This window comes from Camelus bactrianus, chromosome 7 (genome assembly GCF_048773025.1).
Source record: "Camelus bactrianus isolate YW-2024 breed Bactrian camel chromosome 7, ASM4877302v1, whole genome shotgun sequence".
NCBI classification, from domain to species: Eukaryota; Metazoa; Chordata; class Mammalia; order Artiodactyla; family Camelidae; genus Camelus; species Camelus bactrianus.
The window spans coordinates 9,744,001-9,756,334 of record NC_133545.1 but is presented as its reverse complement, the minus strand read 5'-3'; the positions used below and the strand labels follow the sequence as shown (position 1 = coordinate 9,756,334).

Below are 12,334 nucleotides of genomic sequence, written 5' to 3'. Positions count from 1 at the left end.
TGCACATACATGTTAACACACAAGATGAAGTTAAAGGTGGTTGAAAGAAAACAGGGCAAAAGGAAGATAAGAAGGGATAAGGGTTCACAAAGAAAAGTGACTAGACCTTCAAAATGTATTCCAGTTGGAAAAAGTGAAAATCATAAGTTTGATAGCACAACAGCATTTATGGAAATTGAAAATATGTGCACAGAAACAATACAGAGCTTTTTTAATAATAAAAAAGAAATAAGTAAGCTAAGTAGGAAACATGAACAAAACAAAAGAGCCAGAGATGACAGTTTCCGAGAAGACTAATTAATTCAATTTTCTGCACCTGCTCTTCCCAAATAAAAGTTAAGCAGGTAAATTATAATAAAACCTAGGAAGAGCCATTATGAGATTAGCTCCAAATGATGTGGAAGTTTGCAATAGAGAAGAGGGAAGCCTTCACCAAAGAAATGACCTGCATGTTGGATCTTGATGGATGTTCAAGGGTCTGCAGACAGTAGGAAAAGGGGAAGTGTAAGCTGAGGGCACTGTGAAAGCAGAGGTGTCTAAGTACAACCAAGATAGGAAGGGAAAGAGTAGAGATAATTTGTTATACTCCGCAGTGATCATTTTGAGATGCAAATCTGACCCAGTGACCTCCCTGCTTTAAATCCTTCAATATCTTCCCCTGCCTTCAGGATAAAGACCCAAATCCTTAGTGTGGTCACCTACGCCCCCATGATCTCTGGTCCCCACTGACATCAGCAGTTTCATTTTGTGCCACTGTCCTTCCCTCTGGCTTTCATTCAGTTCCTAAAATGAACCAGTGACCTTCCTGTGTGTCCTTTCCCTCCCCCTGAAACTCTCTTCCCCATGCTCTCTGCCTAATCCTGTCTATTCATCCTTAGAGTTCAGCAGAAATATTATTTCCAAACTGCTGATTTCTCTAACTCTCCAAATGGGGTCATTCTTTTAGGTTACTTTTTGCACCCATTAAAATGATGACAACATAATTATTAAATAATCACTTGTTTAATGTTTCTGTGCTGTCATTATATAAGCTGACATTATAAGGGCCATGTGTACCACTGTATCCTCAGCCCCTCATTCAATGCCTTGCACATAATGGGAACATGATAATGACTGAGTGAATTAAATTAATGAGTAAGTGTTGTATTTGGGTTGGCGGGGGAGGCCATTCTTTTAGACAGCTACCAGAGACTATAAAATCTAAGTGAGAGCTGAGGTCCAATTAAGGAACCACTGGTCCCATTCTTTCTGTAGAGGTCCACACAGTGGGATGCTCAGATGGCGAATGAGATGAAATATTAGAACTTTTCATTATATTTATTTTTACCTCATTCTTTTAAATGTCTGTTTTTTGCATATTATGAGGAAGTACATGCATATAGTTTATAAATGAATAAAACACTTATATATTAACACACATTTTGGGGATACTTGTTGAAATGTTTTTATTGAAAGAAGGTAGGATAAAAGATGTTTTAAAACCACTGCTGTTGATCATGTCGATCAGAGGGTCCCCGTGATCATGAGGCATCCAAATTAGCAAGGAGCCTTTTCCAGGAGTTCTGCTTGACCCCCACGCCATGAAAACTCCACAGGCTTAGGGCAAATTCATAAAACTCATTAGGTGATTATGATTAAAAAAAAAAAACTTCTAGTAAAGAACTACCACTTTTATATCAAGGGTCCCAAATCTGGCCTCATCATCATCACATGGGACACTTAAACAAGCAGCAAGCAAACAAACAAAAAATCTTCCCTGAATGTTTTGCTGATTGGCCAGGTTTGGGAACCACTGCAATAGAGCCAGGACTCCACTGAATGGACTTCATTGGTTTTAGTCTCTTTGCAAACAGGGATCATCCCCATCTCCATCCCCATCCTTATCTTCCAAGATTTTGGGGTGGGAGAACTTCTGAAACATCCCAAAACCAGACACTCCAAAAAAGTGACACCATATGAACAGGAACTGCTGACTGCCAGACAGGTTAGGCTTCTGCTGTCACTTTACAGCGGCTGGCACCCTACCCTGGCAGTAACCATTGGGTGGAAAGATGTGGTCATTCTTAGACATTATTTCCCAGACATTTTGGAGATAATTAATTGAATATGATACAGAGGCATGTGTACTTTCCTCTGATATATGCACCCAAGCTAAGAACATACCCATAGGAGAAATTTCAAGAACTATGAGCTTCTAGACACCTGGGGGTAGTGGGAAAGCCAGGGAGGCAGGCAGATCACAAAGGAGGCTATACGTGCTACTGAGTTAGGGCTCTGTACTTCCAGAGTTGGGGCTCCTTAAAGGATTTTGTTCAGTTTGAATGAGGGTAATTGACAAATTCTATATATTCAAGGTGTACAACTTGGTGTTTCAATATATACATACATTATGAAATGATCACCACAATCAAGCTAACAGCCATCACCTTACATAGTTGCCAGTTCTTTTTCCCTTTTCTTCTCTGGCATGTCTTTACCACACTTCATGTCAAGCACACCGTTTGTTCTTCCCTGAACAGAGTGTGCTCGTGCTTCCATGTTTGCATATGCCATTCCCGCTGTTGGCATGCCTTGCCTCCGTCCTCCTCTCCACCGCGGAGCAGAGTGCCTGTTTACACAAGTCAACTCAAACATCACCTTATCCAATAAGCCTTCTCTTGGTCCCCAGGCATGCTCTCCCTTCCATGCTTGCATCCCACTCTGTGCTGGTCTCAGCTTAATACGCATCACACTCTGCTGTCACTGCTTGCTCGTCCTTCAGTCAGACTGAGGGCTGCTTAGGAGCAGAGACTCGGCCTTTGCATATGTGGTTTCTAAAAATGCACATTAAGTAAATGAATTTTAAGAAGAATGAGGCATTACTCTTTATACTTTGAACATCATTATATTTAGGCTAGTGCCCATCTGCAAAGGTTGAGAGAAGAAATAAAGGGAAACCAAGGAAAGAAACAAAGGGAAACCAAGGATCCAAAAGAAAAATATGTTCATCGGAATGGAACTGGATAGTTAAGAACCACACTGGCCAATCCCCAGGGTGGATTTAAAGGAGAAAGATGGAGAGACCATGTTCAACCAAGTTAAGAAAAGAATTGAGTTCAAAATCAGTTCCAAAAGGTTCAAAGGTGGGCCACAGAATCAGGAAAAAAGCAGGATCAGAAAGGCCAGGGCAGTATTCAGAAACTAGCACTGGACCAGCTGAGGGTCAGGGTTCACCAAGTGGGAGGGCCACACAGCCAGTAACATGGGATGGTGGCCCCAGGAGCACATCTGGTTGGGGCAGTGACAGCCCAGGGAGAACTCCAATGAGTTCCTGCTTCAAAAAAGGTCACTGTAATCCCTTAGGTCCCAATCCCTTGACTACACAGGACAGTTCTCTGTCCTTCCCCCACCATGGCTGGATCTCAAAGGCACTGTCTCCGATTAAAATGTCCCCCCCAAACCAGAACCTTTTATTTTTCCCCCATCGAATGTAGCTCTCACTTTAAAATAACTTTACTTTGGATCGATTTACCTTTCCCAGCTCTTATCACCTTGTTATTGTAAATTTATTCATTCATCATGTCTAACTGTCAGGCACTATTAGGGAAGGAAACCAACCCGGACCGGTCACCTTCTACCCGTGTCCTGAGATGAGCCTGTAGATTACCTGACAATCACCCCAACAACCCAGTGCAGCAGCTGTGATTAAATATTATCATCGCCACTTAAGACAGTAGGGAAATGAAGCATAGAAAGATTAAGGTGAAGCACAGGAAGGTGAATGTGCCGAACCTGTGCACTCAGTATGTGGAGAGGGCGGGATCCAGATCCACTCCTGCCTGAATCTAAAACCCACCCTCTTTTTACTGTACTGTTCCTTTTCCTCTCTGGGCCTTTGTAGAGGAAATCGAGGCCCAAATGAAATAATCAGGATGTTGGGATAGGGTGTCTGGCTGGATTAAGAAGCCCATTCACCAAGAGCAAGCATCAAGAAAGGGTAAAGAAGCTAAGAAAGAGAACCCTAGTTGGCAAGGGGAAGGGAAGAGGAGCCTGGGGTGCTGGATCGGTCCCCACGTGCAAATCCTCTGCAGATGGGTGTGCCCTGTGGAAAGGATCAACTCCCCAGTTGGTGAGTTTTAACTTCCCTCCATCTCACTAGTAGGTGAAAATTCAGGGCAAGCTCGTATGCCTAACTCTCAATGACCCAAAGGTCACTGAATCAAGGGTGGTGAATTAAAAAAACAAAAACGCTGATAGGTTAGAGCTGGCAGAACAAAGGGAGGTCAAATCTATGAGACTTGACATTCAGAGGGAATAAAGGGCTAGAGAGTTGCTGAGGGAGAACCTAGAGAAGCCAGAGTGGAGCAGAACAAACAGCCAGGCTGCTTTAGAAGGCAGCTCTGGAGACTTGGAGCGTACCGCCCACTCCCAGGAGGCAGTGTGGAACAGAGCAGGGATCAGCAACTTCTGCCCAAGGATCAGAAGTTTACTAACTTTGCTCACCCATTAGAAACTGAATTTTCTCTCCCAACCAAGAAATGACAGTTCTAGCTGGAACTCTCTGACTTAGTGCACCCATCCACCCTCCAACCCCATTCTCCTCCTCTTGCTGAGCTCATGGTCTGTGCGAGGCCTGCCCTTACATACCTGAACTCTGAGGAGTCCTGGTTTTCCCCATGGCTTCCTACATCCTACTCGGCACCTTGGAGTAGGCTGAAGGCTCCTGGACCGTTTAGGGCTTAGCCCCTCATAATAACACCATCAAAGTAGCACATTCTTTGAACATAGAGATGCTTCAGGACTCTATTGGAAAAGAAACCATTCTGCTTTAATGTTTGTCTATCCTAAAGCCCCCTTCCAAGCACTGGTAGGCCCGGTCAGCTGGGATCAGTGCAGCAGCCGATGGGCACAGTAAGAAATGAGCACAGTAATCCGGAAATGGTCTAACTGAGTAGATGTTTGGGATTATAGATCATGGCATTCCCAAGAACAAAACAGGCAGAAAACCCATTATGATTCCACTTGATTGATTTCACTACGGAAACCCCCGGAGTAATGAGTGAGGTGGTGGGGGCTGATGTAACTGAAATGAACATACCACAAATCTCTGTCCCCCATGAGAGGGATTCTTGTGTGTGTGTGTGTGAGTGTGTGTGTGTCTGCACTGTAGAACATTTTGGCATTCTCTGACGTCTGTGGAGAGTCATGAAGATAGACCCACTCAGCCTTGGCCTCAGAGGCCAAGAGAAAACAAGGTTTCCCTGAAAAAAAAAATCGGAAAAAAAAAAAATATAGGCATGAGAAAACCCACAGGCCTGAGACATAGGCTTAGATACTTACACACACATGTTTCTGGGAAGAAAGCAGACGGCACCACCCTGCCAGACGTGAACTCACCATACACGGAGGAAAGACGTGCTCATGCTGCTTCAGGGATGCGCGTTCCCAGGCAGAAGACATGGCCTCCCAGGGAGTCGAAGGAGACAAAGCGGAGAGACAGGGGAGCACGGGACAGGCGAGAGGGAGAAAGAGGTGGAGAGAGCAGGGGACACCCTTCCTGATACAGGGAGAGGCGGGTAGACTTCAAGGAAGGGCAATTAACATTGTGACCTGAAGATAAAGATGCAAAGACGGACGAACACAGACACTCAGACGTTCAGGGACGCGGACTGGCCGGGAGGAAAATAGCAGCGGCTCAGGTAGTGACCTGAAGAACCACCGGGGCGGAGGAACGCCCAGGCAAGAATCGGAGACCTAGGCGGGCCCAGGAGGGCGTCCCGCGCCCTCGGCGCGCCCCGTCGGCCGCGGCCCGGGTGCGCCCGGCCCCGCGCCCCGCTCCGCGCCCGGGCTCCCCTCCCGGCCCGGCCGGCACTTCCCAGCTCTGACGCGGGAGCTCCCTTCACGCCAATGAGGCTCCGGCGCCGACGGGCCCTGGCCCTCCCCCAGGAAGGTGTGTCCCTGGTTTCCTCACCTGAAACTTCCGAGGAGAACCAGATCCCTCCCTCCCGGCCGGGCGGGGCGGCCGGGGCCTGCGCCGGGGGCCCGGAGGGGACTCTTGGGTCCGGACAGCATGTGACACTGGCCAGGTGGGTGCCCTCCGCCCGCGCGGCCCCCCGCCCCGCCCCGGGCCGGCGGCCGGAGAGCCCCGGCGGAGGTCAGGGCGGGGCGGGAAGCACCGGGATCGAGGCCTTCACCTTGGGACCTGCCCCAGCTGGGTGCCGGGCGCGGGCTCCGGAAAGCGCGGCGAGGGCGGGAGCTGGGCAGAGAGGCCGGGTTCGGGGCGTGGGACCGAGTCCCCCCCTGGGCTGGGAGAGGAGGGAAGCTGGAGCAAATGCTCCCCCCTGGAAAAATTTGCTTCCGGCCTGGTCCCGCCTTGGAAATGGGCACCCCGCCCCTGGATGTGCCCCGGGCCGGTGATCAGGGCTCTTTCTTCAAAGTCTAGGCCCTGGGGAAAGCCAACCTCTACAATAAGGAGTAACTGAGAGGCCCTTTGTGGACGGACTCCCTACCTGGAGATGTTTTGTTGGCTCCTTTTTCTTCACCAGGCCTGGGCCTTCCTTCATTTATCTTCCTTTGGATTCGCATACCGTGTTTGTCTAAGTACGCGGCTCTTCTCTGTTAGCCAAGGTGCTTTAACCTGTAACAAAAAAGACTCCTGCCCTGCCCCCACCCTGTTTCCCTACACCTGGGGAGTCCTTCCAAAGCTTCCTGGTGATCACAACAGGGCATTCAGAACTTTGGGGAGAAGGGAGCGCTTCAGAGCTGGGGGGGGGGTGGTTGTAGGACACCCCCCTGGGAGCTCTGGTAGCTGGCATCATCTGCACTGCCCTCAGCAGCGAGTTTGTCCTAGGAGAGCCCATCCTGGAGCCACCTGGTCCTCAGGTCTCAGCCCTGCTCCCCTTCCTGGATCTTGGATTCCCAAGACTGATTTGCCCTCTTGTCTCCCTAGAAGTGAACTCTGGCCAGGACGCTTGTCAGACTGAGGGGAAAAGGTGTGTCCAACAGACAAGGGAGAGAGGGCGACTTTCTTCTCTAGCTTCTTACCTTCTGCTACCCCCGCCCTCCCCTGCATTCCAGGGTCTTGCATCCTTGGCTGTTTCAGGAATCGCAGCTCCTGGCTAGAGAGCTCCCAGTGGTGGCCCCTTGCTCCGACTTCCTGCTCCAGCCACACCTGGGGTGTGAAGGAGCTCCGGGCCTCGGCCCTGGCAAAATGGGAATTGCTTGTTCACCAATCTGTGGGCCTGAAACTGGAGCCATGGCCATTGAGGGGGCTCTTGGGGTGCTGGGGGGGATGTGGGGTGTCAATTCTGAGCAAGACTGTCCAGCAGGAGGAATGGATGCCATCAGGAGGTGTGTAAAGGAATCCCTCTTACCAGAAGAATATAGTGATTCTAAATATGGTCAAGAGTCTTCACAGATCCAGGCCCCTAGAGCGTGTGGCTGCCCACAGCGTGGTGTGTCTGGGGTTGTCTGTGGCCACAGTGTCTGTGGGATAGACAGGCACATGTCATTCATGGTGTCTGGAGCGGTCATTCACTGTGTGGTGTGGACAAGGAGGTCAGCGTCACTTAAGTGGTGTAGACCCAAACAGATGAGGTATAGCATCTGGTGTAGACAGGGCTGAGTCACTCACCAGGTCTGCAGAGGGAACAGGAGCTGGTCATGTATAGTGTCTACAAGGTGGACCAGAAGAAGGTCACCCTCTGGGTCTACGTTGCAGGTGACACAAACAGGTCACTTCCACTCACATCTGTGTGGACGGCACCAGGGCCATGGATGGGCTTGTGGGGTACATGTACCCACTGCCACTCACCATGGTCTGTGTCCCCATCGGTTCTACCAGGCAGTGGGTGATGTGATATTTTCAGAGGTTAGAGAATAGAAAGAAGTGTTTATTACAGTTTTCACTGGGATGATGGGATGTTCCTAAAATGAGCAGAGCACAGGGCTTAGCAGTTGGTGGTCCAGAAAGCTACTCTTGCTTTGATATCTTTATAGCATCAAGAGCAATAATGTCAAACAGTGAATAGAGGCATCCACCGATCTGGTGATCTTGTTTCTGAAATCAAACTGAGCACATATCTTTCAGTTTGGTGGGTATTTTCCTAAGGTAGAATATAGACGATGCTGTGTAAACGCCGAAGTATTGTAACTTCAAGAGCACATCAGTGGTTTGTGGTGTAAGTCAGAGTGTTGCAAACTGACGCCGCTAAAAAATCCAGGGAGCACGGTCCTCAAAGTACACAAGGCACTTGACGTTGGTTGGAAGAAGCAGTGTGATGGGGGCCGGGGTGAGGAGGAGGGAAACCTTTAAAGTACAGGTTCACATCTAGTTACTAGAAATGGGCAATAGCTAAGCTACTGGGGCGCCCTAGGGGGATGCTGAGTTCTGTCACACACCGTGTTACTGGGGAGACTCGGAGCTTTGTCTTGATAGAAGTCGCAAGTGGATAAGGTCCACAGATGCAGAAACAACTCTGGTCTGGAGGAAGGCCGGATCACCATGGTGCCATGCTCTGCCTTTGCTGTGCTCAGATAGAAGCGATCGTTCCCCCTCAGTGGGGGAGGCCAGGAGGCGGCTCTGGCATGGGGCAGTGCCAGAAGTCTCTCTCCTGCTGCCTTTATGTGAGTAAAACTACGACTTAACAGATGCCCTCTAGCTTTGTCACCTTCTAGGCTTGGAATGCCTGATTCCAGTAGGATTTCTAGGGCAGAATCAAGTATAGGGAAATGCTGAGCCCATGACCACTGGTGTTTCCAAACGGGTAAAGAGAGTGTTGAAAATAATGTCGATAAGATTTGCAAATGTAAACTACTATGTATAAAGTAGATTAAAAAACAAATTTCTTCTGTGTAGCACAGGGAACTATATTAAATACCTTTAGTAACCTGTAATGAAAAAGAATATAAAAACGAATATATGTATGTATATATATATGACTGAAACATTATGCTGTACACCAGAAACTGACACATTGTAAGTGACTATACTTCGATTAAAAAAAAATAGTCACGTGGATGGGGTTGCAGGGGACAGACACTCAGTGTCACTAGCATGGAACTGAAGGTGTTCACCTCGCACGGAACTGAAGGTGTTCACCTCGCACACGCTGTCTGTAGACATAACCTGAATGTAGCAGAAATACGCTTATGTATTTAGAGGCCGCTTGCTTTGAGGACTTGACAGGGTGTCTGGGTGGAGGGCCGGGACAATACACATACCACTGAGGGGTGGCTACAGGTTGAGTGACATGGTCTCCTTAGGCAGGTAGGAGCCAAGTTTCAGAAAGTGTTTACCGTGAGCAAGTATGTTATTTAACGTGCGGTTAGGAGAATAGGGTCACGTCATGGTATCAACCAGAGTGATTATAGTATTTTGTACTTAGGGCTGAATGTAGGGTGCAAATCAGGCACTGTGTCAATTAACTGGAAAAAGGACGTAAAAGTCCTTCTGCACAGCATGCTTGTGTTAGCTGTGGCCCTCGGCCCCGTACAGACGGTATCTGTGTCTGTGAGGTGGCGGAGAAGTTGTCACACACCACATCGGCAGGGTGGCCGGAGACCTGCCTGTTTGGTTATGTGAGGCTCTCCTGCATAGAACCTGAGAGGGTGGCTCAGTGTGTGTGTATGGGGCGGGGGGCGGGGGGGACTTGTGTAAGAGTGCACACCTGTATAATATCCCAGCCAGACAGCAGGCATTTAGGGCGGTGGGCTTCTCCTTGAACCCTAAACCAGACAGGAGAGGTGTGAGTCCATGTGCAGCTGTGAGACTATAGGCCCCCAGGGTCTTCTCTGGACGAGTGACCTGCCAGCTTTCTTACAGCCCGACTTCTGGTTGCTTATGATGACTTAACTTCGTTTGAGTTCACCTGTACCATTTGCTTAGGAAACTTGACCAGGTGTCTGAGTTACCTGATCTTCAGTTCCCTCATCCTTAAATTAGGCGAAGTTTTCTGTGTCTCTAAAAGTCCTTCCAGCTCATAGATCCTGTATTTCTCTCTTACACATTTTTCTCGCTCGCTCTCTCTCCAACAGTACTTACAATCCCTAACATTTCTATTACTTTCAGAGTTAACGATGAACTTTATTTTTTGTGTTGTCCTATTTAATCTTTATTAGAACTCTTTGCAAAGGGAGTATATTATCCCCTTTCTAAAACTAAGAAAAAGAATGTTCCAATAAATTACATGATTTCTACAATTGTCTTAAAATCAGCAAGATACAAAAAAGGCAGGACAAAAAGTTGGACAGCCCTCTTTTAAGTCTGTGTTCTTCCTTCCTTCTTTTATTCATGCAATAAATCTTTGTTGAGGGTCAACCAAGCATCAGGCAGAGAGGACTGAGCAGTTAATACAGCAGCACTGATGTCCTCACAAAGCTCATGGTCTGGCCCAGAAAATAGACATGAAATGTGTAACTCCAAGGGCACTTAGTGTGACAGATGAAGTCAAGGGGTCTCCAGGCAGAAGAAGAGGATTCCTGGCAGGGAACAGCACATGTGAAGGCCTACAGGTGATGGAGAGGGAGGTGAACTAAAGGGACCAGAAGCTGATGGGGTGGGGGAGGTTCTGACAGGTGAGGAGGCTGCTGGAGAGGAGGGCAGAGGCCAGGGAGCAGAGGGCAGATCCACCATGCTGGATACTTGAGTTTCCTCCCAATGGTCATCAGAGGCTCCTGAAGAATTTAAACTAGAAATGGGGCTTATAGGATCACTCAGGTGCTGGGGAGAGAAGCTGCGTGGAGGCCAGCAGCCAGCTGTGTCCCAATGCAGAGGCCAGGGTAAGAGGGGACAGTAGCATTGCACCAGGCTTTGGAGCGGAGGTGGAGGAAAATGGACAGACTTGAGGGGTATTTAGGAGGTGGGGTTAATAAGACTTGGTGACTGATTAGCTATGGGGAATGCGGGCCAGGACAGGAGCAAGACTTTAATTCCGTAATTGGAAAATGTTTACCGAGCACGTAGAATGGCCAGGCATTGTGCTTGGTATAGACAACTGTTCTTGGTCTCATGACGCTTACCACCTATTGTTTGAGATAGATGATAAACCAAAAGACACACCTAATTATATAAAATGTAACTGTATACTTACTTCCAAGGAGAAGTCAAGTGAACTCAAGCTGGTAAGAGCTACAAAGAGGACGGTAACCTCATTAGAGGACTGGGGAAACTTAAGGGGTTAAATCAGGAAAACGTCATCTCCCAAATAACAAGATAAAGAGTATTTCTAATGTCAAATGAGTGTCCACGGTAGTACCCAGTGCTGACAAGAACCACCAAAATAAGCGTCCATAGAGTCTTGTTTGGAGTTAGCAAGTTGAATACTGCAGGGGAGGTGGGCTGAGTGGTGCCATTGACCCTGGGTTGGAGGTAGGTGAGGTGTGAGGGGAGGAAGACAGCAGGTGTGAAAAACTCCATTTACACATTGGAAAGATGAGAAAGACATGAGCGTGCTTAAATTCTGCTGGGGTGGTTCCAACAGAGAAGGTGAAGGTGTGAGAGAGAGAGAAGCCAGAGCTGAAGGTCCCGGGAAAGCAGGGAGAGGAAGACGGCGCGTGGAGAGGAGGGTGCTCTGCTCCATCAGAGGGGAAGGGTGGGAGGAGTGAAATGTGGGTTGCTCTGAATTGCAAGAAACTGAATCAGTTCCTCTCCATTGGGTTGTAAATTCTTTGCAAAGTAGGAGATGAGATATTCTGCTGGAAGGGAGAGGAGAGGTGGGAAGGTCAAAATTGTGAGAAGGGTTCTTGCTTTGTTGGAGAGAAGGGGCCACTGAGGCGGTGAGGATTTCACAGTTTCGTGGACCTGGTTGAAGTGGGTGGGTAACTATTGTATCTACTATGCTTCTAACCTAAGTCTAGTTATCATTCCACTTTACAGCAGCTGCCTCTTTAATTGCAAAAAAAAAAAAAAAAAACTTTTGTTAGTTACCAGCTCTGCTAGACCCTGTAGGAAGTAAGATGAGTGGAATCCAGATGCTGTATAAGGGAGAGGCCACTGTGCTGTGGTCCCCTAGCCGGCAGCCGGAATGGCCAGACCTGTTTTAATCCCATCAGCAGTTTAGGAGGAAGATTCCCCCTCCAGACTCTCTGGGCTGTTAGATCTAGGGCGTGTCACTCACTGAGTCTGGGAGTTATATGGGACTGAGTCACTCTCGGTGTCCAGCGTGTAGACAGGGAGAGACACTGTGACATAATCCAATCTAGAGGGTAATGACCACTGGGAACCTCAGTCCTCTCTGACAATGGTCTTGTGCTCTAATTGTTGTCTGTCTCCGCCACAAGACTGCAGGCTCCATGCTGAACGCCCCACACTGGACAGGATCACCTGGTAAATGTTGATTAAATGAATAAATCCATG

General features: G+C 48.3%; 1 protein-coding gene and 1 long non-coding RNA gene across 4 annotated transcripts in view; one reads left to right on the top strand and one right to left on the bottom strand.

The window, feature by feature from the left end:
- Nucleotides 1-1,428: 1,428 nt before the first annotated feature.
- LOC123616579 (uncharacterized) lies at nt 1,429-6,969 on the bottom strand. Of its 2 annotated transcripts, XR_012508018.1 has the most exons (5): nt 6,489-6,969; nt 5,377-5,589; nt 5,078-5,240; nt 4,627-4,782; nt 1,429-2,813 (listed from the first exon to the last, which is right to left on the bottom strand). It is a non-coding gene; the product is annotated as an uncharacterized LOC123616579 (long non-coding RNA). The 2 variants fall into 2 exon arrangements; XR_012508017.1 differs by lacking the exon at nt 6,489-6,969 and having other exon boundaries at nt 5,377-5,882.
- ARHGEF5 (Rho guanine nucleotide exchange factor 5) overlaps nt 5,931-12,334 on the top strand; it is a 24,340-nt gene continuing 17,936 nt past the window's right edge. For both annotated transcript variants that reach the window (XM_074366861.1, XM_074366862.1), the window contains exon 1: nt 5,931-6,065. The gene's annotated coding sequence lies outside the window, so the exon portion shown is untranslated. The remainder of the gene's footprint in view (nt 6,066-12,334) is intronic.